This window comes from Pongo abelii, chromosome 7 (genome assembly GCF_028885655.2).
Source record: "Pongo abelii isolate AG06213 chromosome 7, NHGRI_mPonAbe1-v2.0_pri, whole genome shotgun sequence".
Lineage (NCBI taxonomy): Eukaryota > Metazoa > Chordata > Mammalia > Primates > Hominidae > Pongo > Pongo abelii.
In genome coordinates this window covers 124,975,301-125,000,417 of record NC_071992.2, presented here as the reverse complement: position 1 = coordinate 125,000,417, position 25,117 = coordinate 124,975,301, and the positions used below count along the sequence as shown (strand labels likewise).

The window sequence follows — 25,117 nt, the reverse complement described above, 5'->3', positions numbered from 1 at the left end:
TTTGTCACCACACTAAACACACTTACACATAAATAGAACTTTGCCCTTCCAACTGTCAAAGTAGGCAGTTCATGAGGCACCCGCTGAATCTCACTATGAATTTATTATATGTTTGGGATCTGGATTTAACAGATAAGTTTCACCAATGCCTTCTTTGATCCCCAAAAGCAGAATTAAACACTTCATTGTTCCCTCTTCTATGCCATCCTATATGTGCTTCTCTTTTTCTAATTATGTGCTGATTTTACTTACTTGTCTTTTCTTCTCAACTGTGAGATTCTTAGGAGCAAGTGATCTGATCTCATTAATATTTGCATCTGTGTGCCCTATCCTAGTCCCTGCCATGTACATTGACATTCAACAAATGTTTGTTTCATGAATAATTGAATGAATGGATGGATGAATGAATGCTTGACCTTCCACACAAATTCAAAGACTAAAATCATGAGACCTTTACATGTCTAATTTCCCTAAGAAGAGTCTCTAAATACTGTTTTTACTACTAAAATCAAATCATTCTCATAGGCAAGTACCAAGCAATACTGCTTTTAACAAAGGGATAAACAATGTAAACCTTCCTCTAGTGTAAACTTGTGAGAAACCCTTTAGTGAATCATGAATATATAAATGTATATGTGCACATTTGCTGTGGAAGGGATATTGAATTCTCATTATGGACTTCTTGGGAAGCCTGAAAAAGAGAGTAATTTTTCCTCTGACACTGAGGTAAGGTGTGTATGTGAGAGGGGGATGAGTGAAAGAGGACAGAAAGGGAAGGAAGGAAAGAGAGAAAGAGACATTATGTATATGTATTTTTTCCCTGTGCATGCAATCCTGTTAAATCGATAGTTACTAAAATCAGAGTTTGTTGTTAAATCATAGCAAAAAACCACCATTTTGTCTATCTGCTACAAACTAATAGGAAAAAATCTGCAATTTATTATTCTAAGAGGTGGAAGTTATCTTCAAAACATCTCTCTTACTAATCATTAGAGGTAATTAAATTCTCATAATGATGCTCCACTACTTGTATTGTTCTGGCTAAAGACGAATCATAAAATAAATACAATTGACAATGTAGGTCAATAGGGTTGGCTGTTCAGTTTAACAAGCAGCAAGTTAATGAATCCACGGGCATGGATGTCACCCCCTTGCAAGCCTAGTAGCATTGTTTTGTGTATGACTGAAGCTGCTTTTCCCTGTGCTGTAATCAGACTGTATCTGCATATGTTGAAATCATTTATTTCCTTTTAGCACCAATCTCTTACATCCTTCTTATCTCGTTTCTGCCCTTCTTTTCTCTGTCTGTCCATTTTCTGTCACCTACATCTGTCATCAACTAGGTACATTTTTAGGCTAAAGGCTTACAACAAGAAATAAGACAATGTGTTGTTTTTTTTTCAATATCCTGAGTCTAGCTAAGAAGAAATGCAATAAACACTTGTTAACAATGTAATTTGATAGATGCTTTTAAAGTGGTGTGTACAGAGGAGGAAATGCCAAATTAAATATAAAGGGGACTAAGAAAGGGGACTAAGAAAGCATCACAAAGGGAATTCCCCTTGAAATTTGTCTTGATAAGAGGACCTTGAAGGAGTAAATGCTCTTCTAAATATTTTATACCTATATTCTTTTATATGCTATAGAACCTCTAATAGGTGTATATCTATATCTATATCTATATATACCTATTCTATATAAAAATATACATACCTATATATAATATGTGTATGTGTATATATATACCTATATATGTGTGTGTGTATATATATATATATACACACACACACACCATTTGGCATATATATATGCCAAATGATTAAATGAATTAATGTTCTGCTTAGAGAATATAATAAAATGTATTCCAAGGACATGGAACAACGTGTCTAAAGGCAAAGTAGCAAAAGAGAATTTGGCAAGTACATAATGGGCCAAAAATGACAAGAAAAAAATGAAAATATTTGATGCTTCATTTTAGGATTATAAAAGGAATTTTAGGAAAGGATTATACATAATTTTCAATGGTATTTTTAAAAAGTGAAAGCTATGATTTATACTATTTGTATGATCAAAATATTTCACTCTCTTTTTTTATCTTAGCTGTATGCCAATGTTGTATTCTACTTTTTTCCTTTAGTTTTATATATTTGTATAAATATATGAAACTATATTTATATAAATGTATGTTTATATTTATATAAAACTATATTTATATATTTATAGCAAAATATTTTCTAGGTTTCTATAAAGTCTTCATATGATTACTTTTCATATGGATGCCTAATATTACTTTGAGTTTACTGATCACTTAGCCATTGTTCTTGTTTTATCAATATTAGAATTAAATCCTGTAACAAGTCCTATATCAGCATCTTTCAATTTCTGGGTCAGCTGAGAAGCAGCAGCAGGATGTCTATATTTTAGTGTGGCTGCATTTATACAGGGCCAAGGAAGCCAGGACTGGTTTGTACTTTCCCAGTTTCTCTGAGGGTCACTTCATGCTATGAGAAGTTCTGCAAAAGAAGATTTAAGTACCTTCAATCAACTCCCCAACCCAAATCACATTTGGACCCAGATTTCTCCAACTGTGGGCAATACTGTCTACCATAGTAAGCGTTAAAGTTAGTGACCTAAAGAATTGAGTGGCCCACTCCAAGGGAGAGCTAGTGGACATGTTCCCTCCCTCAATGCTTAAGAAAGATGCTGAAGGGAAGAGCTCTGAGAAATGCACTGGAGAGCCCTGCCCAGGGCAGCCCTACATTGTGTGCTTTCCTTAGCTCAGCATTCTGAGGAGTTTCATAAGAACAGCAGGGGTAGCAAGTGTGATGGGAAGCCCCAGAGAGACTTAGAGTCGTAGAGAGAAGATGGTGATCTTGGAGCAAGAAAAGGGCAATGGTGAACAAAACTCTGGTGAGCACATGAGAGGTTCTAGAAAACTCCTGTTCAATTAGGAAGTACTGGAGGCTGACTGGCAGAGATTCAGCCAAATCAGATGCAGAGCAAAAGCCAAGAGAATACAGGAAACCCAGAGCACTGACAGGGTAGGGGCATAGGGCAGGGTTTGGCAGGAAGAAGGGAGGGTTAATATGAAGGCTTAGTGGAATTGTAAGGGTTCTAGTACAAAATGCTTTCTCTAGTCACTAAAGGTTTCAAAAAAAAGTTTATTTTTTTCTCTTAGTGATGTAAAAGGAATAAAAAATGATTACAAATAAAGTTTGATACAATCAAAGTCTCAGAACATCTGGGTTGGGATTCATCTCTACTAATGTTTTGATTGTTGACCAGAGTTTGAGCTGGGCAATGAAGGCTGTAAGTAGACGAGAGAATTAGGTGCTATTCTCCATTTGGAAATAATCCTACTGCTTCCCAATAATTTACTTGGCATTTCTTTGCCATCTCTTTTTGTTTGTTTTTGGGATGGAGGTTGCTTCCTTCATACATCTTTCTTCTGATATACACCCATGGACATTTCTATCATATATTCCCATCATACCCCATATGTATAATAGCACTTATCACACTGTATTAGATTTGCCTGTTTGTCTTGTGCAATCCTTTTGGGGCTGTGTTAGTTTCCTAGAGCTGTCATAACAAAGTATCACTAACTGGCTGGCTTAAAACAACGGAAATGTATTCCTTCAATTCTGAAGACTAGAAGTCTGAAATCAAGATGTCAGCAAGGCTATACCCCACTCTGAAAACTATAGGGGAGAAGCTTTCATTGCCTCTCCAATTATAGCTCCTAATGTTGGTTTACAGATGCATCACCTCAGTCTCAGCCTCTGTCGTCACCTGGCCATCTTCTCCCTGTATATCTTTCTCTTATGAAGATGCCAATCATATTGCATTAAGGACCCACCCTACTCCAGTATAAGCCCATCCTACTCCAGTATAAGGGCCCACCCTACTCCGGTATAATCTTAAATAACTTTATGTCTGCAATGATTGTATTTCCAAATAAGTCCACGTTCTGAGATACCAGGGACTTCAATATCTTTGTAGAGAGGCGGAGCTTGCAGTGAGCTGAGATCGTGCCACTGCACTCCAGCCTGGGTGACAGAGCAAGACTCCGTCCCAAAAAATAAATAAATAAATAAATAAATAAATAAATAAAAAATAAATATCTTTGCAGAGGAGGGGTCCACAATTCAATCCATAACAGCCAGCAAGGATTATGTCTACTTCATCACTTTTACTTTTGTATCTTTAGTAATTATCTCATTGCTGAGCTCACAGAACATGTTCAATAAAATTTTGATGAATAAGTGAATGTGTGAATACAGAAATTAGGTTGTACCAAGAAATCCCTATTCTGTTCCAGTATAAAAGAAATTTATGTAGGAGGGTAGCAAATTAAGCTACAGGAACTTCAAGGCCCTTCCAACTTCACAGTTCTGTGATTCCTTTGTCTCAACACTGATTTGGTTCCAGCTATTTAGAAAAGACCTGTGAACAGCAACTGCTTACTGATTACATCTCTTTAAACCCCAAATAGACAAAATTAAGTGTCATAAAGCATATTTAAGTGCGTAGAATTGTATACCTATTGTTTGGGATTTTAGAGGATTTCAAAGGTCTTCATCCTTGTACTTAATTTTAGGCTGTTTGCTTTTGGGCTACTCTGGGAGAGGAGCAAAGAGTCGGTTTGAGTTGTATGACTGACATCTTCTGGCTACAGTGGATATTACAGAAAGACTGAAACTCCACAAAGGGTAATAAATGGAATCACTCTGGTTTTAACATTGAAAAAGAAAAGAAAGGTAACCTTATATGTGGAAGTAACAGACAGCTATTCATAGTTAGACCAATTCATTTTTTTAGAAAGAGTGACTATATAGCCTAAGAAATATGTGGAGTTCACCAGAATTGATTTTTGCCTTGAATAAGAAAGTGAAGGAGATGAAAACATAAATGCAGAGAGCATTCAGGAACAGAGCACGAAGAAACAGATTGATCAGAAACGTTCTTGATGAAAGACTAGTGCTTTGGCTTTCTTATAAAGAATGTGCGTATGTGGGAAAGCTATGAAAGAGGTTCTTGAATACTTTGGCAACTTGACTATTGTTTTGCTGTGACCCAGACAAAGGTCTGGGAGGACTTTCCATTTGTACTTCTGCCATTTGTGATTGGCTCTCCTTGCTCAGTTCCAGGGACGCTGTCAGAATAATTATTCATTCATTCATGAAAAATGTGCTGTGCATGTCCTTTCTAAACTTCAAACATGTTCTCTAATGTATTGTTCTCCATCTCTCCAAACTGTTTTTCTTTTCCTTCCTTCCTTCCGTCCTCCCTCCCTCTTTCTTTTCTTTTCTTTTCTCTTTTCTTTCTTTTCTTTTCTTTTCTTTTCTTTTCTTTTCTTTTCTTTTCTTTTCTTTTCTTTCTTTCTTGACACAGTCTTGTTCTGTCACCCAACTTGGAGTGCAGCGGCACGATCTCAGCTCACTGCAACCTCCACCTCCCAGGTTCAAGCGATTCTCCTGCCTCAGCCTCCCGAGTAGCTGCGACTACAGGCCAAGCCACCACGCTTGGCTAATTTTTTGTATTTTTAGTAGAGACAGGGTTTCACCGTGTTAGCCAGGATGGTCTCAATCTCCTGACCTCGTGATCCGCCCACCTCGGCCTCCCAAAGTGCTGGGATTACAGGAGTGACCCACCACGCCCGACCTCTCCAACCTGTTTCATTTATCTTTTCTTGATGATGTAGTGCCCCTACTACTTACCGGCTGGCCACATTGTTCCTGACTACTCTCAATCCTGAAAAGAGGACATGTGGCTGTGTTAAATAATTTGGTTTTTATCCTAACAGTAATTGGGTACCGTTGAAAGATATCAAACAGTGAGGTAACAAGATCAACTTTGCATTTTACAAAGCTTAATCTGGCTGCAGTATGGACAGAGACCTGGCTTGGTCTCCTATGCAATTGCCAGGAGGGAGACACCTTCACTAAATTACCTCCATGTTTGCTGTACTCGGTAGAAACAGAATTGCTGTTTAACTGTTAACACTACAGCATAAGAGAACGAAGCAATCTGTTTTCACATATTCCTGACAAGGAAAAGGTTATTTGGTGTTACTTGTACAAACAATATTGAATATTAGATATGGAGGAAATGAAAAAGAATAGGTCATCCACAGCCCATAGCCTCGGAGTAAAATAAAATATTGACAATGTAATGCAATAGCCAGGAAAAGTCACACCGCACAATACATATAAATGAAAAAAGCATTTGTATTTGTTGATAGTTTCCTGATAATTAATTTCTTCATATGTAATGCAAATAATTTTAGAAATTGTTGGAAAGGAAACATGGATATCCTAAGACACTTGAACTTGATAATGTTGTGCCTCATTCTCTTAATCTCTGAAGTTGGTTTCATGTTGCAGGTGACATTACCACAAATATGAATCTTTAAATAAAATAGAAACAGTGGGACTTCTTTCATAGCTCTTGAACTGTGATTGAGTTTTGTTATCCATAGTTACCTTAGCAGAAACATGAACTTCTTTAAAAGTAGGCCCCATGGCATATAACTCTTCCTTTCACTGTTTCTAGCATAATTCTCTGCACATGTAAATGAAAAACATTAGTGCTGAATGAATAAATGGTGAATTAACAAATGGATGAAGGATGTTGTCAAATGATTGAAGCTGCAATTTTATTTTCCTGGCGTACTTTTTTAAAATGTATACTGGGATACTCATACAGGTATTCAACAAACATAGCACAGGTCTTTTTAGTCATCTGTATAACAAGTGTCAGTACTTGTCTTTATAATATCTTTCATAGAAGGTTATAGGAGGTAAAAATATACAACCAACTTTGAACAAAAGTATAATTCACACGGAATTCTTTAGTGCAAAAGAGATGTGTAGAAATTGAGTTTGCTGGGTATTTGCTAACCAGTATGTAATTCCTAACTGGCATTACTGAAAATTTTTTGAAAATTTGATTTTATTTGTCAGAAATCCCACTAAGTTTAAATTTAGTAGGGAGGAACCCTCAGTGTATAACTGGAAAACCAATAAAAACCAAGAGGATTGCAGACCTGTTTTCTTATAAGTAGTTATGACACCTAAGAAAGTATTTTAAAGTTAATAAAGAAACATTAAATTTCTTGTTGAAAGTATCAGTATGGAAAAATTTATATTTTATAATTACTATAATAAAATAAAACTTCTGTTTATCCTCCAGTGTGTTTGAAAAAAAGAAAAGCACCCTGGAGTTTGGATCATTAAGGTAACCTATATTGTTGGTTGTTGCTGAGGTTTTTTTTTTTTTTTTTTTTTACTTTTCCTGCCTTGCAAATTGAAATTTTTCATTTTTTGTTGCAGTTATACTGATTCTTCAACTAAAACTTTCTTGGGACTTGTAATATGAAGTATCGTAAGTAAGGTCATGCACCACTAATAAAAGAAAGATTATTCGCTTATTACTCAGAATGCCTTGGGCTGTCATTCTGCATGCAATCCACTTAATAAGTAACCCAATAGCGGAAAAGTTCAGGAGAAGGTGCAGGCCTGTCCAGCCAGCAGAGGAAGAGCCAGCTGCCTCCACGACTACACTCCACATGGACATATTTCAGATTCTCCCCATACAGATTGCATGGCTTGAGTCTACCTGGAACCACCTTAGAATAGAGATCTCCTCTCCATTCCTGGGTTCCCTGGAAACACGAAGCTACACTCACCGCCAACCATCTACTCCCATGTTAAATACAAAATAGAGAAGAAATTGTCTATTTCGAAGGGAAGAGAGAGCTATCATCTTTTACAAGTGCCAGAGGTAGTTTTGCTTAGTGCTTCCAAGTCCTTTGTAGGCTGAGCACTGAAGTGAAGAGGATATGAGCAGGAGCTGCCTAAGAAGAGGAGATGAAAGGAAGCAGAAGCCCACTAGTGAGGTCTCTATAATGCCTCGGTATCTCCTGCCACAATCCACAGGCTGCCCTGGGCTCTGAGTCATTTCTAAAGTTAAAATTAGTCATTGTATGCTGGCACTGATATTACATGTTTTGCATACATAGTCTCTAAATCATACATTAACCCTAAGAAATAGGTGTCACCATTCCCTTCTAACAGATAAAACTGAGGCTCCGTAAAAATAGGTTAGTCACCAAACAATATTTTGGTTTGATCCTAAAGCCTATGATTTTCTCTTTACAAAGAGGGATCTGTGGAGCTCTGGGATGTTTCCTGTCTCCCACTAGACTGTCTGCTCACTCAGGTTGGGTACCTAGTTTTTTTGCTTATGGTTCCATTCCAGGCCTTGGAAAACTGCCTAGGTATTCATAATATATGCGTATTATGTATATATTATATAATAGACATATATAATATACATATTATATGTATATTAACCATTTGAAAGATGATAACAAGATAGCAAGCATACTTTAGAAGAAAAAAAAATCTCTGGATAGATTTGAAAATAAATAAATAAATAAATAAATAAATAAATAAATAAATGGTCTAGGAATTTGTGCTGGGTTTGGCCTGAAATGATTGTATCAATGAGGCTCCCTGGCCATTTGGTTTCAAGTTGATTTTGGCCAGTGAGAGGCACTGGTAGATCAATAGGCTTGGAAGAGAGAGCGATCAGGGTAATTATTCCACGAGCTTTCCTCCTTGGAGTCATCTTGGCTATATCCCTCCACCTTAGGTCACAGCTCCCACCAGGGAATCCACTACAAAGTTCTAAATTTCAGTAACTGCTTCTTGCTTCTTCAGCCTGGGGGTGGCAATAGCTCCTTAATATTGCCATTAGTTGTTGTTGTTGTTGTTTTTAATGTTTTAACTCTGCTCATATCTTTAGAGAGAGTTTATCAAACTCTCTTTCAATTTTTTATATGAGTGTGCCATCTATTTTATGCTGGAAATATGAATTATTCAGTAGATGTTTATTTATCTACTTAAATATTGATCAAACCCCAATTATATGTATGTTGTATGTGTTTTTATGGGAGAATGGCTCTCAGGACAATAAAAATGTTGAAAACTGATATATCTTTTCTATTTAGACAAAATTGTTTCCTCTTCTGCAACATTTCACCATCCAAGTGAACTAATATTGGTAGTTTTAAATTTTGTTCTCTCTCTCCCTCTTTATTTCTTTCTTTCTCCTTCTCTCCCTCCTTTTTTCCTTTCTTTCCTTTCTTTTCCTTTCCTTCTTTTTTTCTTCGTTTTGCATTCTGCCCAGCTATAGATAGTTTTCCTACATGCTATGTAATGCTGGAGGGAAGACACGTCCCATCTCTGGCAGCCAGATGTGGAGGTTACCAATGAGGAGCCTGGCAAGGAGGTTTCACCATAAGAGAAGGGCCTGCATGGCCGACTTTGTGGGTTGCTGGAGATGGTAGACTCAAGGAGGTCTATTCAAGGTAAACATTGATTGCTACTGCCAGGCTCACTACATACTGCAGCTTCCCTCAGGTGGGCATCAGCTTTAGGTTTTTACTAACAGGCTGAGTGAGGGTTCTCAGCGGTCCTATGCCCAGGAGGACGCCTGATAGAATCTTGCACTGGCTCTTATTGTTGACTTTCATTGTCATTGTGATGAGCCCTGCTGAACAGGGATGTTCAGTGCCCAAGGGACGCTTACCTGCAATCACTCATTCCCTGCCTGCACACCCACATGCAACCTCAGAAACCCATGGTGACTTATACACAAAAGGATTAAAGGCAGGACCCACAGGTGGGGTGACCAGGAGTGCAGGGAGTTCCAGCCCACCTACAAGAGAGGTAGCGTCTCTGTGCAAGCTTCCCTTTAGAAGCCTAAGTAGCTGCTCCTTACTCAATCCTCTATATTAGAGTCTTTTTATGTCAAAATTTCTGGTTTGCCTGTCTTAAAGTTTCAGGTTTTTGTGTTCTATTTTCTAGCGCAACTTGTGTAAGAATGTCGTCTTCTGTAATGCAAGCCTCCTTGTATTCATATTTTACATTCCTTGAGGACATTGCCATATATTTTTTCTAAAGTATGGTCTGATCTTGTTACACAGTCCTCAGAAATATTCTAATATTTTATAACAAATGCAACCAGAGTCTTAATTTGGCATTCAAGGTGCTTTATAATATTTCTCCTATATCTCTGTTTTTAGTAGTTTCTTCTCTGTAACCTGTGTTTCAGGGAAAGAAAAAACATCCTGAACATTTCTTGAAATTTTTCCTCCTTTATTATTTCTCCTGTTCAATTCTCCACCTCAGGAGCAAAAGCACTTCTGCATCAACCATCCCTACACTTTTTCCCTATTCCCCAAGAAAAACACTGAATGTGTTCTCTCCCTCCTTTGAACATGCAATTAACTTTTTTGTGTCCCTCTCATATACCGGCCGACTTTTGCCTTGCAGTATGTTTATTGTAAATTTTTAGATTCCCATCCACTAGTTTGTAAGTTTCCTTGAAAGTTATTTTACACAAGAGAAGCCATGGAGATAAAGTTACTAATATGTGGGTTTGGGAGGGCAAAGTGATCCAAGTTAGCACCTTGAGTTACAATATTTGAGAATTTTGTGAGGAGTAGGAGTCCAGGATTATTAGGCATCAAATAAACGTCTTCCTCTTCCTTCTGCTGGCTTCTCCAGCTCTAGGCAAACTTGGAATTCTCCTAGTGTACCCATTAGTTTCATTAAATCAATCTTTCAGTTTTTGTCTAAATATTTCTTGCTAGGAAAAGAATTTCTAACGCAGCCTTAACTTGCCAAGGCAGATGCATACCACTAGCCAACATACTTATGACTTTTACCATTTATGTTCATTTTTTTCCCTTTTTCACTGAAATATGTAGCAGGCTGAAAGGATATTAAGTTTTGAAGTAGTTTGCCTCAATAATATGACATAAGGGCATTTTTTCTATATATGCTTATGTATTTTCAGCTTCTTTCTTATTTACTTTTACAATAAGCCTTTATATATGTCTAACCATAAATAGGAAGTTAAAAAAGTGTCCTGAGACATTTTGGCTGAGCTGCCTTTTATTTTCCTTTCTACAACTTTGCTTGCATGCCAAGTGCATACCTCTTAAGATCAAGGTAGCAAATAAAAAGAAAAAGTGGACTTCAGCCAAAGCACTTAGCAGGCTGTCAGAAAGCACTATAGGTAGTTGCTTCTGATTAAAATCAAACCAAACTTCCTTGAAAACTCAGGTTTCCAAAGTCACTCAAAAATTATAGCAAAACAATTCATATTGACAGCAGTTGCTAGGGACCTGGAGAAATCTATTCATATAGTAAAGATAACTGGAAGTTTTGGGAGTGAGTTTGTAAATTCTGGGTTTCTGTTGGGATGTTAGATGTGGCGGGTGGGGGGGTTCATAAAGAAGCTCTAGATTTCTACTCACAACTCTTAGTAAGCACAAGAAAAAAACTAGGCTTAATGACAACAAAGTATGCCACTTCCTTAATAAACCTCTGGAGAACAAACTTGTATAGTAACATTTTTGTCCTGGTTATACAACAAAATTTTGAGACTCTAAAATCAACAATTGAGATTGCAGCACATGTATAATGAATTACTGTTGAACTTTCCTCACCTTGTGCAAACTGCATGAAGAACACTTCATACACACATAACCGTGTGTGGCAGGTGGGGTGGAAGGGGATTACAGAAAGTCAAATGGGTTAAACTCATTCAGGAGGAGGGAGCAGAAAGTATTGGAGAAGATGTGTAGCTAAGATTTGGTCATGGAGGAAATTATTGCTCCATTCTATGTCTGGTGGAAGCAAGACCTTCAATAACCCCCACAGCCTAGGGATAAAGTGGATGTGTACTAGGGCACAGATCTAATGACCTGTCATACAAGCAGATACAACGGTGCTGTCAGGGATCACTGGGAGAGGTCAGATGGTCAGGGCAATCAGCAGCGAGAAGAAAGACTGTAGGCTTTGGGGTCAGAAACGTGAGTTATGAATTCAGCTCTTCTGCTTACTAGCTGTGTGCCCTTGGGGAAATTGTTGAACTTCCATGAAATGGTTTTCTTCTCTCTGAAGTGGAGAAAATGATATCTTTGCTTTTGTGTGAAGTAAATGGGACAGGGCATATATATAACATGACAGATGAAGACAAATAATTTGTTTGACTAGAGCCAGATGAAGCTCATCTAAGTTTGTTCATCTTTGCTTCTCCAGTATCTGCCATTTAGAATGTGCCCAGAACTGCCAAATCAATAATAGAATAAAGCAAGGGGAATCCTTGAGTCTTCATGGAGTAAGAACGACACCTTCTTAAGGGGATCAAGGGGCAAGGTGACTTGAAGACAATATTATCATGATAAATAAGGAAACAAGGGAAAATGTGGAAGGTTTTCATCTCAATGGACATGAAAAAGGTCAGAAAGGGGAAGAATGGCACACTCAATTTTTCTAAGCTGGGAAAGGAAATGGTTGGAGTGCTGAATGTATGTGTGTGTGTGTGCGTGTGCACAATGCATCTTGGCTAATGAAATGTACACAAGAGAAGTGTCAACATATTGAAATGCACTCTTCCTTTTGTTTTACATCTATCCCCAAAGTGTGCATTATTAGAGTTGAGTGCATTTAATAAGCCAGGATTATCACCTAGAGTTGCAGAGCAAGACAAAGCAAGTAGAGTCGGTATCTGGAGACCTTTCTGCAAAGAAGATAGGTTTTTGTGTGATTTTTAAACTCTTGGTATTAACAATTTTTTTGTTCTTTTCTATTATGATGTTTTAAAATCAACTTCTGAAGGGTTTTTTGCTTGCTATATGAAGTATATTATTAAACTGATTTAGTTATCCTATATTCTTGGAAAGTATTTCTGGTTGCAAAAGGGTGGCATTTTTGTAGGAGCAGATATTGAAACTGCTAATAAATTAGAGTCAAATAAAGACGGAAGAATTCAATTCATTTTGGAACCAAAAAGGGAATGAAACACTTTTGCAAATTGATTTGTGTTACCTAAATGCTCCCTTTAAAAAATAAAATTCTGGAATGATGACATTTGCTCTGCGTACAACGTGTGTGATCTTTTAAAGATATCAGGTTATCTTTGTGAGATTTAATTTGTAAGCTTTCTTAGAAGGAAAAATATTTTAAGTAAAAAAGAAGTATTTTTTAAGCTATTATGCTTAGTGTATAATTTAACTTAAATGGAAAATGCATAAATGCACTTGATATCTTTTAACAATTGTGCAATTACAATATAATTATTCTTCCTATGTGCAAAGATTAAATAAACTGCATTTCAACGTTAAATACCTTAAGAAGTATGACTATAGTGGGAGGTCATTATGTTAAATTCTAATAATAAGCAAATCATAAAATTCTGTTCATCAACCAAGTACAGAATTCAATTAAATACACATCTATATGTATAGTTAATGGAAATTTATTTTTAGCTTGAGAAATGAAATAGGCATAGTACAGCCCCGGAATTCCTACTTTGCTTGAATAAATCCTCAGCTGAAAAATATTATCCAAGTTGAAGAAAAATGTCAAAAACAAAAAGAAACCCAAAAGGAGGCAAATTCTAAGAACTTTAATCAATAGGAATGGGTACCTAGGGAAAAAAACAAAAACAAAAGCAAAAATTACCTAACATTCATTGCATACCAGACCTAAGCTAACACTGCGCTGGGTGTTTTGTATATGTTGTGACATTTAATCATCACAACAATCCACTGATGTAAGTATTGTCGTATTTATTTACAGACCAGGTCAGACAGCTGGCATACAATGCTGCTGGAATTCAAACTTTGAAATGTCCCACTCTGAAGCTCATACTACAACTATTGGATGAAGAAATGCATGAGATGACTAAAATTATGTAATGAATATCTTGAGGAGGTCAAAATTTTTTCAAGTCACTACAGCAAAAGATGTTTTCTGCCATTAAATAATGTCTTATATTCCTATAACTATTCTAGTTAAATGTATAATTATGTTTGTATGTGTTAATTAGCATTTATGATCCATGTTTACAGAGTGCACACTCTGTGTTAGACACTGTATTAGAAGTAAGAGATATTGCAATGAATGCTCAGGGAAACTAAGTTCTAACAGGGGAAATAGACAGCAGGATAGCAGCTTTTGATAAATATTAGATGGAACAATATGAAACTGCCATGTTGGTTCAATATCAAAATTTCATCTGATTTGACCTAACTATCTAAATATTAAAGTATTTTTTTCAAGTGTGCCTACAGAAACTCAGGACATACATTTCTGTTATTTGAATATTCTTATACATTGTTTTTTATGGGATTAGATATGCACTGAGTCTCTGCAGAGAGTAGGCAGTTTATGGAAGAATATACAGTAAATCTGATCAACTTCTTAAGAATTACTTAACCTTTACTTTAGCTTTCTGATAAACTCTCAGAAGACATCTGGCAATATCTGAAGACAGTTTTGGTTGTCATACTGGTACCTGTTGAGTACAGATCAGGTATGCTGCTAAAATCCTAAACTACACAGGACATTCCCCCAATAGGAAAGAGTTATCCAGCTCAAAATGTTAACAGTAACACACTTGGGAGATCCTGCACTCAACACAAGAAGGGACCAGGCAAAGTTAATTGGGGAAAACAAAACAGTAATATAATTATACATCCCAAATCCTGGAGTTTAGCTTTCTCCAAATACCCATTGTAGATGTCTGTTGAGGTAATCAGATCTTATGGTGAAAAATATGGACAGGAGTAAAAGTTAGAATGAAGCTTAAGAAAAGTCGTCATCAACATTTAAGTTAACTAAAATAGGACAATAAACTTGACACACTAAATAAATTTGTTATCAGTGATCTCTCATAAGTCTCAAATGAGTAATAATGGGTACTATAGAAGTCCTGTAATTTCTACTCATCCTTCCTTGCTCACTGGAAAACTTAGAGGATCTCCCTCCTCTGAAATTTCTAGCAGATGCTTATGAATTTGTTCTTTTTGTAAACAGTATATGCACTATTTTATTTTCTATATCTAGTATTCTGGGGTTTTTTTAATTTTTTTTTTTAGAGACAAGCTCTCTCTAGGCTATATCACTAGTCTCAACTTCCCAGGCTCCAGCAATCCTCCCACCTCGGCCTCCCAAAGCTTTGGGATTACAGGCATGAGCCATTGCTCCCAGCTTATTTTTTTATTGTTGTGTTTGGGGGACTTTGAATATACAATAAACTAATCAGAGTTATTGCAAACTGTTATCATTAATTCATGCCAGCCCTCATTTTATTTTACTTTAATGTTTATCATCATCTTTTATTCAGACCTCGTTCTTTTTTTCCCACCAGCTATACCAATGTTTAAACATCTGTATCAAAAGAATAATATGCAATATCATTTTGTGTGTTTAATTTGAAGACATTGAATTATGCTTCTCATTTTGCTTCTGCCTTTTTAGACTGAACATTATGTATTAGATATCCAGCCTTGTAATATGTCCGTAAGTTACCCATTCTTTTGACTCCTGCATGCATTTTTGACAGTTTATCTATCCATCACTCAACTGATGGACATATTTCTACTATGGAAATAATGCTGGGTGGAAATTTTTGCCCACACATCTTTCTGTGTCTGTTTAAAATATTCTCTGGAATATATTGCAAATAATTTAATAGCAGATAAGTAGCATATACACACATTCTTTGTTTCATTGAATGTTACCAAGTGCTTTCCAAAATAGCTACATTATTTACACTTTCAGCAGTACAGGAAGGTTCTTGTTTTGACATTTCTGTAATTGCTCACTTTCGCACAATCTACATAGCCATTTTACACCTTTTTTCTCTCCTCAAACCTCAAACAACCACTTCTTGCCCTAACTCTCAGCTCATGAGCGAATATTTCCATAGCTAAATTTAATGACCTCTCTATTTGTCCTCCTGTGAATATGCAATTCTTGCTGTTATCAAAGTTAACACCACCACAAATGACTTCTGAAGACTTCATTCCTGAAATTATCGCTACTCTCACACACCACCAATTCCTTCCTCTTTACCTGTTCACTCCTGTCAGCATACAAACTTGCTAAAATATCATCCATCCTGTGAAAAAGCGAAACAAACAACAACTAAAAACCTACCCCACTCCAATGATCCTCCAACAATCAACCTTTTTTCTTGACTCATTTTTGTAGCAAAACTCTTGGAATTATTTGTAGTCGCTATCTATACTTCTGTTCCTACCTAATACCATCATCCCCTTTACCTCTATTTTCTAGAAATACTGACCTATTTGTTGTTGTTGCTGTTGTTGTTGTTGTTAATTTATATTCTTTATACTACCTGTTCCTTCTCATGGAATGCTTTTAGCCTGGCTGGCTCTTTTTATTAAAAGTTAAGGTTAGGTAATATTTTAGGAAAAAGCCCTTCTGTAATATCTAATTCTACCACCCAGTAACTATTACATGTTGTGCTATTTTAATTCTCTTTCTAGACTGGATCACTGCAGATCTTTTGATGTTTGCAAATTGTTTGAGATATTTTGTCTCTCTAACTAGAATGTAATCTCTATGACTTTAAGGACCTTACCTGCCTTATTCTACTGCAACCTCTGGAACCTTGAACAGTGCTTGCTATTTGTGTCATTTATTGAATGAAATAGTGAAAGTCTTTTTGTTTGAGTGACAGACAATGAGGTCAGAGAGATACCGGATGCCACATTGTGTAAGGCTGTATAGGTCACTGCAGTAGCTGCTCCAGGGCCTGCCCATATCTTCTCACCAGGTCCATGCACTGCTTCCCTACTGCTGTGAGTGCTGGACAGACAGCAGCCACATAACCTGGGGAGTCACCTCTTGCCCACAGCCAATGGTTGACAGATAGGAGGGTCTAAAAGGCTGGTCTCCTTGCCTCAAGAGGAGATAGCTCTATGATCCATTTATGTACCAGAGCCCTCCTGTGTGGATCAGGCCAATGTCAACGTTACTTGAGATGACCTTGTTTCTTGACTCTTTCCCCCTCTTTGTCCTGCTTTACTCTCCCCCTTACAGGTTGCATGTGGGATCGCACCTTCACTGTATCACTTTTACAAGACTCCTCGTCACAGGCTCTGTTTAGAAAACCCAAAGGAAGTCATTGTAAGGACTTTGGCTTGTATTCTGGGACACGGAAGTCATTATAGGGTTTGAGAAGTGACATGTTCTACCTTATATTTAGAATTGCTCTTCCCGCACCTGTGTTGAGAAGAGACTATAAGAGAGAAAAGAGTGGAAGCAGAAAGACTGGTTAGGAGGCCCTTGCAGCAATCCAGCTAAGAGGTGATGGTGTCTTGGGAGCAATGAGGGTGGTAAGAAGTGGTTGGTTTCTGGAGATATTTTGAAGTACTAGCATATAGAATGCCCTGACAGTTTGTATAAAATATTGGCATTAACTGTAAAGCATAATAGTACACTCAGAGGCTGATTGATTAAGTGGTCTGTTACCTAAAAAGCAGTCTTTGCATTTCATTCTCCATAGAAATAGTACTTAATTGGCCATCTCTTTGATTTTAATCATTGTTTCTGTCATATAAAGCTATGGGCAGAATAGCTTTATATACATTTAAGCTATAAAGCTTAAATTTAATTTTTAAGAGTTCTATTGAGATCAGTGTCCTAATTTTGAAATTGGCTATAAAATATTTGTACATTTTAAAAACCTATGCTAAAGAATCTAAATGTTCTTAGCTCACTGGGAGGAAATATCAGGCAACCCCTTGCCAAGGAATCTGTCTAAACCACTGATGTTTTCTACGCACGTTTTGGAAATGAATCTGCACAATAATGTGTATTTTACCTTTCATGTGCTTTATCCTCCAAATATATCTCCAGAGATATTTTCTACTTTTATCCAGACCCCATAGATTCTAGTGTAGATCTAGTTTGATATAAAAAAGTTTGAGTATGATAACCTCCAGGTTATAAATTATTAGGAGAACTGTGTAGTTTAGACTCTATGTAAGAGAAAAATAGTATCCTTAGTGTTTATTTTCCTCAATTGTACAGAACATAAAATTCTACACAGATCCCACAGGCAGATTCTATTATTCTATCAAGGCCCAAAGTAGACAACAAATCACTTACTGAATAGTAAAACATCCTTTCTCATCCCAATTTGACTTCTACTCATTAAATTCTTCATGGCCCCACTGAATGTGAGAAACCAAGAGTTAGGGTACATTTTTTTTCTTCTAAAAGTGCAATTTAATATCAGATCCTCACCTGTACTTTCAAGTGAGCAACATATGGGGATTTAATTAACTAAAAGAATGTCACAGAAGGAAAGGAATGTGTGTTTTTCTTGCTCACATATTTCCAGGTAATTTAAGAGGATGAAACCTTTGCAATTTAACCTTCAAAAGCTTTCATTTCCTTTGGATTCTCTTACTCCAATTTTGCAATATCCTTCACCTAAACAATCAAACTAAGTTCTAAGGAAGAATTTTATGTCATTACATTTAAATTTTGCTATTTTCACAGAGTTAGTACAGTTTAATTTCAGGAACTGGATTGCCATAGCTAAATCAACAAAATACGGGGTTTTTTTTCCAAATAATAAATTTTATTATATAACTTTGGAATTCTACTGAAATCTATGAAATAATTTGTTAATTATAACGATTCAATGAATGCTGTGATTCCAAATTAAATGCACGTCTTCTTTATTAAATGCCTGTATAAGAGCCATCAGTTCATAACTCACAAGTAGGCACTTAATAAATATTTTTAATGGTGATAGGTGTCTTGAGGAAACTTTACCTGACTAGCACTTATTCTCTTTTTTCTTCTAGAATTACCACTTCTTGAGACAAGTTTTACAACTGTATCTCATTTCAAAGCCTAGTTTCTTTTCTTATTAATGATATACCAGTCAGTATGTGATTTGGTCTCTATTTTGGGGCTTGATATAATAATAGAATATATGTGTCTGTGAATGCAAGGAGAATTTATGTATACTGTTCCCTATACAATGCAGGAAGTCAAATAGGTTACCAATAGTGTCTTAGATAGAGTCTAAATCTACACAGTTCCCCCAGTAGTTTATAATTTTGGTGTTATCAGACTCCTTTCGCCATAACTATACTTCCTTACTTATCTAGCTTATGTCTCCAAGACTACTAGAGTCTTGATTATTTCTCTCCCTTATTTCTGTGATTCTCGGCTTAATAAGTTGTCCTGAGCAATAAATTCTTCTTAGCTGATGTTTTTCCGGTGAAAGGTAGAAATATGTCACAAAGCTTTCTTTGAACAGTGTAGCATAATGGAGTGGTGGCTGAGATGATTATACAAGTCAGACTAGAATAGATGCTACATTTGAAATATAAACAAAGTGCTTGTGAGGTTCCAGGGGTGAGAACAAATTAATCTTGATAAAGGGGATTAGAAAGACTATGCAGAAAACATTTCAGTTTTACAAAGAAATACAAGATTTCAACATGCAGAAAGGCAAAGGAGGACATTGTAGGTTAAAAACAAACAAACAAACAAAAACAAACAAACATTATGAACAAGAAAATCTGAACAAGTCATTTTCTAGGTGACCAGGGGAGGAAGCAGAAGTTGAAACTGAAAAGGCATTGGGTCCAGGATGTGAAAGGCCTTAAATGACAGACTAAGGAATCTGGATTCTATTCCATTGGGGGAAACCAGATAATATGTTTAGAGTAATAAAAGGATGTTTACATTTCAATTACTCTGGAAATGTGAAGGATGAATTGGAGCAAGTTTCAGAAGGCAGACATGGAAAAGACAATATTGCTTGCCAAATATCCAGACAATTCTCCATATTTTCCTTTGGAGTATGCGACTAAATTCTTACCAACAGGATTTGAGAAATGATGTACACCTGTCCTGATAGTTTTTGAGTTATATATCTTCAAGTTATGTTATTGGCTCATTGTTATATTTTCCATGTGAATTTGATACCTTTCTCTTTATAAAAATTTCCTCTTTAACTGTAACATGCTGTTTTTCTTAAAGCCCATTTGTGTGCTTTTTTGTATGCTATTTGTACGCTTTAGAACAGCTGCTTTTTTTTGTTTTTGTTTTTGTTTTTGTTTTTAAACAGAGTCTCGCTCTGTTGCCCAGGCTGAAGTGCAGTGGTGCTATCTCGGCTCACTGCAACCTCCACCTCCTGGGTTCAGGCGATTCTCCTGTCTCAGCCTCTGGAATAGCTGGGATTACAGGTGTGAGCCACCACACCTGGCTAATTTTTGTATTTTTAGTAGAGACAAGGTTTCACCATGTTGGCCAGGCTGATCTCAAACTCCTGACCTCAGGTGATCCACCCGCCTCAGCCTCCCAAAGTGCTGGGATTATAGGTGTTAGCCACCGTGCCCGACCTGTGCCTTTCTTTTGGTTAGTGTTGCAGGGAAACTTTTTTTTATGATTCTGGGTAGTTAAGATTTTCTTAGCAAATGTTACTCAAACTTGGGACCTGAGGTGAAAGCAAGTTTGGAAGGTTATATGATTGGCTAGATAGTGAGAGAACTCTAGAGATCTCTGTTTTAGAAACCTTGTGTGTGCATGCAGGGCAATATTAATGAACACAAATTAAAAATTTAAAACATGGCGTATATATTTTCTTCTTGTTCTTCTATTTCTGGTGTATCTATTTTTTAAAAATTTTAACCCAATCAATTAATCTTTGTCTTTTAATTGAAAAATTTAGCCTGTTTAAACTAATAGACATACTTACTTTAAATCTATGTTAGTTATCTATATTAATTATCTATCTAATCTATTTTACCATGCCTTTGCTCTTCTTGCCATTTTATGATTAAATATTTCTATTATTGTATTTCCTGTTTATTAGCTTGTTAGTTATGTTTTTCTGATTAGTATTCCTATTAGGTTTTTCTTGTCTATAAGCTTGTTAGCCATGTAATATTTTACTATTCTTTTGATGGTTACCATGGAGACTACAATACGCATCCTTGAATTTTTAACCCCCCCATATATGAGTAGTTTTAATACTTCCCATGGAACACTTAACTCCATTTACCATCTTCCCATCATTTTATAATTGTTTTCATGCATTAATGAAACAAGTTCTTTAAAATGACTAACATATTATTACAATTGTTTCTATAGTCAATATTCATTTAAATTTACTCTTGTACTCACTCTTTACATCATTTCTCATTTCCTCCTACATTTCTGTGCTTCCATGTGGAATTACATAACTGCCATGTGAATAATTCATTTTAATAACTCTTTTAGTGTAGGTCTTCTGGGATAAATGCTATTAGTTTTTGTTTCCTTCGAAAGGTTTTTTATTTTGCCTTTAATTGTGAAGGATATTTTACTCGGTATAGAATTTCTGAGTTGGTAGTAATTTTGTTTCAAGACTTTAAAGATCTTCAACGTCTTCTGGATTTCATGCTTATAAAATGTCAATATTATTATTACTCCTTTTAAGTTTATGTTCTTTTTCCCTGTAGATGCTTTTAACTTTTTTTTTTTCTGTGTATAGTTTACTGAGTAACACAAAGTGTGCTTTCTTTTGTATTTTTCCTGATTGGAATTTTTTATGCTTCTTGAATCTACAAGTTTTCAAAAATTCTTGTAATTATTTCTAAATGCTGTTTTTTTCTCCATTCTCTTTCTCCTCTCTTTCTGGGATTTGAATTACACATACGTTATACTTTTCACCTAATCTCAAATCTCTAGTGCTCATTGGTTTTACATTGTTTTATATCTCTACTCTAATCTTCATTATTTCCTTCCTCTACTAGATTTAAACCTAGTTTGCCTTTTTGTTCTAGTTCCCTAAAGTGGAAAGTTAGGTTTTGATTTGAGATCTTTATTTTTTAATGCATATGTTTATAAATTTTCTTTTGAACACAGCTTTTGCTGCATCCTCTAAATTTTGGTTTGTTGTGTTTTAGTTTTCATTAATCTTTAAGTGTCTTCTAATTTCCCTTGTTATTTCTTCTTTTACTCATTAGTTACCAAAAGTGTTATTTTCCACGTATTTGTGAATTTTCTAGTTTTCCTTCTGTTACTCATTTCTCATTTCAGTCTGTTTTTTTCTGAGAAGATACTCTGTATAATTTCAGTATTTTAAAATTTGTTGAGACTTGTTTTGTGGGCTAACATATGGTCTGTCCTGGAGAATCTTCCATGTGTACTTGACGAGAATGAGTATTCTGCTGTTATTGAGTGGATTATTCTATATATGTCTATTAGATCTGCTTGGTTTACTATGTTGTTCAAGTCCTCTGTTTTCTTACTTAACTTCTGTCTAGTTGTTTTACCCATTATTGAAAGTGGAGTGTTGGGGTATTAGCTCTTGTTGAATTGTCTATTTTTGCCTTCCATTCTGTCAAATTTTTCTTTATACATTTTCAGCGTTCAAAGGACAGGCTGATTCCCTTCCTAGAAGCTAATGCAGCTGCTAATTTTAAATGGAAGCCAACGCTCATTTGCCATTCCAAAAATCCCAGGGTGCTACATAGAACAACAAAGCCTAGACGTCCTTTGAAGTTTTGAAGCTAGGCATTGACTTCTCCTATCTAGCTATGAAAGTCCTAAATGACATCTTCTTCCAGTAGAAGGCTATTTTGTCCACATTCAAAAATCTGTTGTTTAGTGTAGCCACTGCCGTCACTTATCTTAGCTAGATTTCCTGGATAACCTGATGCAGCTTCTACATCAGCACTTGCTGCTTCCCGTTGCATTTTTAAGAGGGATTTTTATGGGAATGGCTTCTTTCCTTAAACCTCATGAACCAATCTCTTCTAGCTTCAAACTACGTTTCTACACCTTTCTTATCTCTCTCAGGCTTTGTAGAACTGAAGAGAGGTAAGGTCTTGCTCTGAATTAGTCTTTGGCTTAAGATAATGTTATGGTTGGTTTTATCTTCTACTGAGAACACCAAAACTTTATCCATATCAACAACAAGGTTGTTTTGCTTTCTTATCATCCACATGTTCACTGGAATAGCACCTTTAATTTTCTTCAAGAACTTTTCTTTTGCATTCATAACCTGGCTGTTAGGTGCAAGAGGCCTAGCTTTCAATCTGTCTCAGCTTGTGACATGCCTTCATCACTAAGCTCACTCATTGCTTGCTTTTGATTTAAAGTGAGAGACATGCAATTCTCCCTTTCACTTCAACATTTAGAGGCCATTGCTGGGTTATTAATTGGCTGAAATTTCAGTATTATTGTATCTCAGGGAATAGGGACGCCTGAGGAGGGAAAAAGAAATGGAAGAATGGCCAGCGAAGCAATTAGAATGTACACAGTGTTTATCAATTAAGTTTGCCGTCTTATATGCACGTGGTTCTCAGCACCCCAAAACAATTGCAATAGTAACATCAAAGATCCATGATTACAGATCACAATAACAGATATCATAATAATGAAAAAGTTTGAATTATTGTGAGACAGAGACACAAAGTGAGCAGATGCTGTTGGAAAAATGGCATCACCAAGACTAAACTTGGGAAAAGGTTGCCACAAACTTTCAAATTGTAAAAAATGCAATATCTCAAAGTGCAATAAAGCAAAGCACAATAGGTTGGGTGTGGTGGCTCATGCCTGTATCCCAGCACTTTGGGAGGCCGACACGGGTGGATCACAAGGTCAGGAGTTCAAGACCAGCCTGGCCAAGATGCTGAAACCCTGTCTCTACTAAAAACACAAAAATTAGCTGGGCATGGTGGCACATGCCTGTAATCCCTGCTACTCGGGAGGCTTAGGCAGGAGAATCACTTGAACCTGTGTGGCAGAGGTTGCAGTGGGCCAAGATCGCGCCACTGCACTCCAGCCTGGGTGACAGAGCAAGTCTCCATCTGAAAAAATAAAAAATAAATAAATAAATAAAAATAAAGCAAAGCACAATAAAACAAGGTATGCTTGTTTTGGTTTTTGCTATTAAGTTATAGGAGCTTCATATATATTTTGGTATATTAACTCCTTATCAGATATATGGTTTGCAAATATTTTCTCCCCTTCCATAGGTTGCCTTTTCACTCTTGACTGTTTCCATTGCTGTGTAGAACCTAGTCCCACTTTTTAGTTTGATGCTACCCACTTGCCTATTTTTGCTTTTCTTGTCTGTGCTCTTGGTGTTCATATCCATGAAATCATTGCCTAGACCAATGTCATGGAGTTTTTTCCTTGTGTTTCCCCTAGTAATTTTATAGTTTCTGGTCTTATGTTTAAGTCTTTAATTCATTTTGAGCTGATTTTGTATATGGTATAAGATAGGGGTCCAAATTCATTTATCTGCATATACATATTTATTTTCCCAAAACCATTTGTTGAAGAGACTATCTTTTTTCCATTGTGTATTCTTGGTGGCTATGTCAGATCAGTTGACTGTATAGATATGATTTCATTTTTAGGCTCTCTATTTTGTTCCATTGGTATATATGTCTGTTTTTATGCCAGCACTATACTATTTCAGTTACTATAACTTTGTTATATATGATTTATATATAATATAAAAAATATAATATATAAATATATAATATAATTTATATTTATATAAATTATAAATACAAATATAATATTAATATTTATAATATAAAATATAAATTATATAGCTTTGTTATATATAATTTATATATACAAATTTGTTATATATATACATTTGTTATATATATAAATTTGATGTATATATAAATTAAGACGGGGTCTTACTCTGTTACCAAGGCTGAAGTGCAGTGGTGCAATCATATCTCTCAAACTCCTGGGCTCAAGCAATCCTCCCACCTGAGCCTCCTAAGTAGCTAGGACTACAAGCACATGCCACCATGTGAGGTTAATGCTTTGTAATATATTTTGACTCCAGGAAGTATGATGCCTCCAGCTTTGTTTTATTTTATCAAAATTGCTTTGGCTACTATGGGTCTTTTGTTTTCCCAGGCGAATTTTAGAATTATTTTTTTCTATGTCTGTAAAAAAAATGCCATTTGGGACATTTATGAAAATTGCATTGAATCTACAGATCACTTTAGGTAGTACAGACATTTTAACAATATTAGTCTTTTAATCTATGAACACAGGATATCTTTGCATTTATTTGTGTCTTTTAAAATTTTTGTATCAAGATATTGTAGTTTTCAGTGTATAAGTCTTTTACCTCCTTGGTTAAGTTTATTGCTAAGTACTTTATTCTTTTTGGTGCTTTTATAAATAGAATTGTTTTATTAATTTTATTTTCATACAGTTTGTTGTTAGTATAT

At 35.9% G+C, this 25,117-nt stretch overlaps 1 long non-coding RNA gene across 2 annotated transcripts in view; it reads left to right on the top strand.

Moving 5' to 3' along the window:
• The window catches only part of LOC134761872 (uncharacterized), a 47,289-nt gene that overhangs the window by 18,910 nt on the left and 3,262 nt on the right, over positions 1–25,117 (top strand). The window contains exons 2-4 of one of the 2 annotated variants that reach the window (XR_010141028.1): positions 4,601–4,712; positions 7,195–7,239; positions 7,335–7,436. This is a non-coding gene — a long non-coding RNA (uncharacterized LOC134761872). Of the gene's footprint in view, positions 1–4,600; positions 4,713–7,194; positions 7,240–7,334; positions 7,437–25,117 lie in introns of those variants that run through there. The other variant, XR_010141029.1, reaches the window with a different exon arrangement.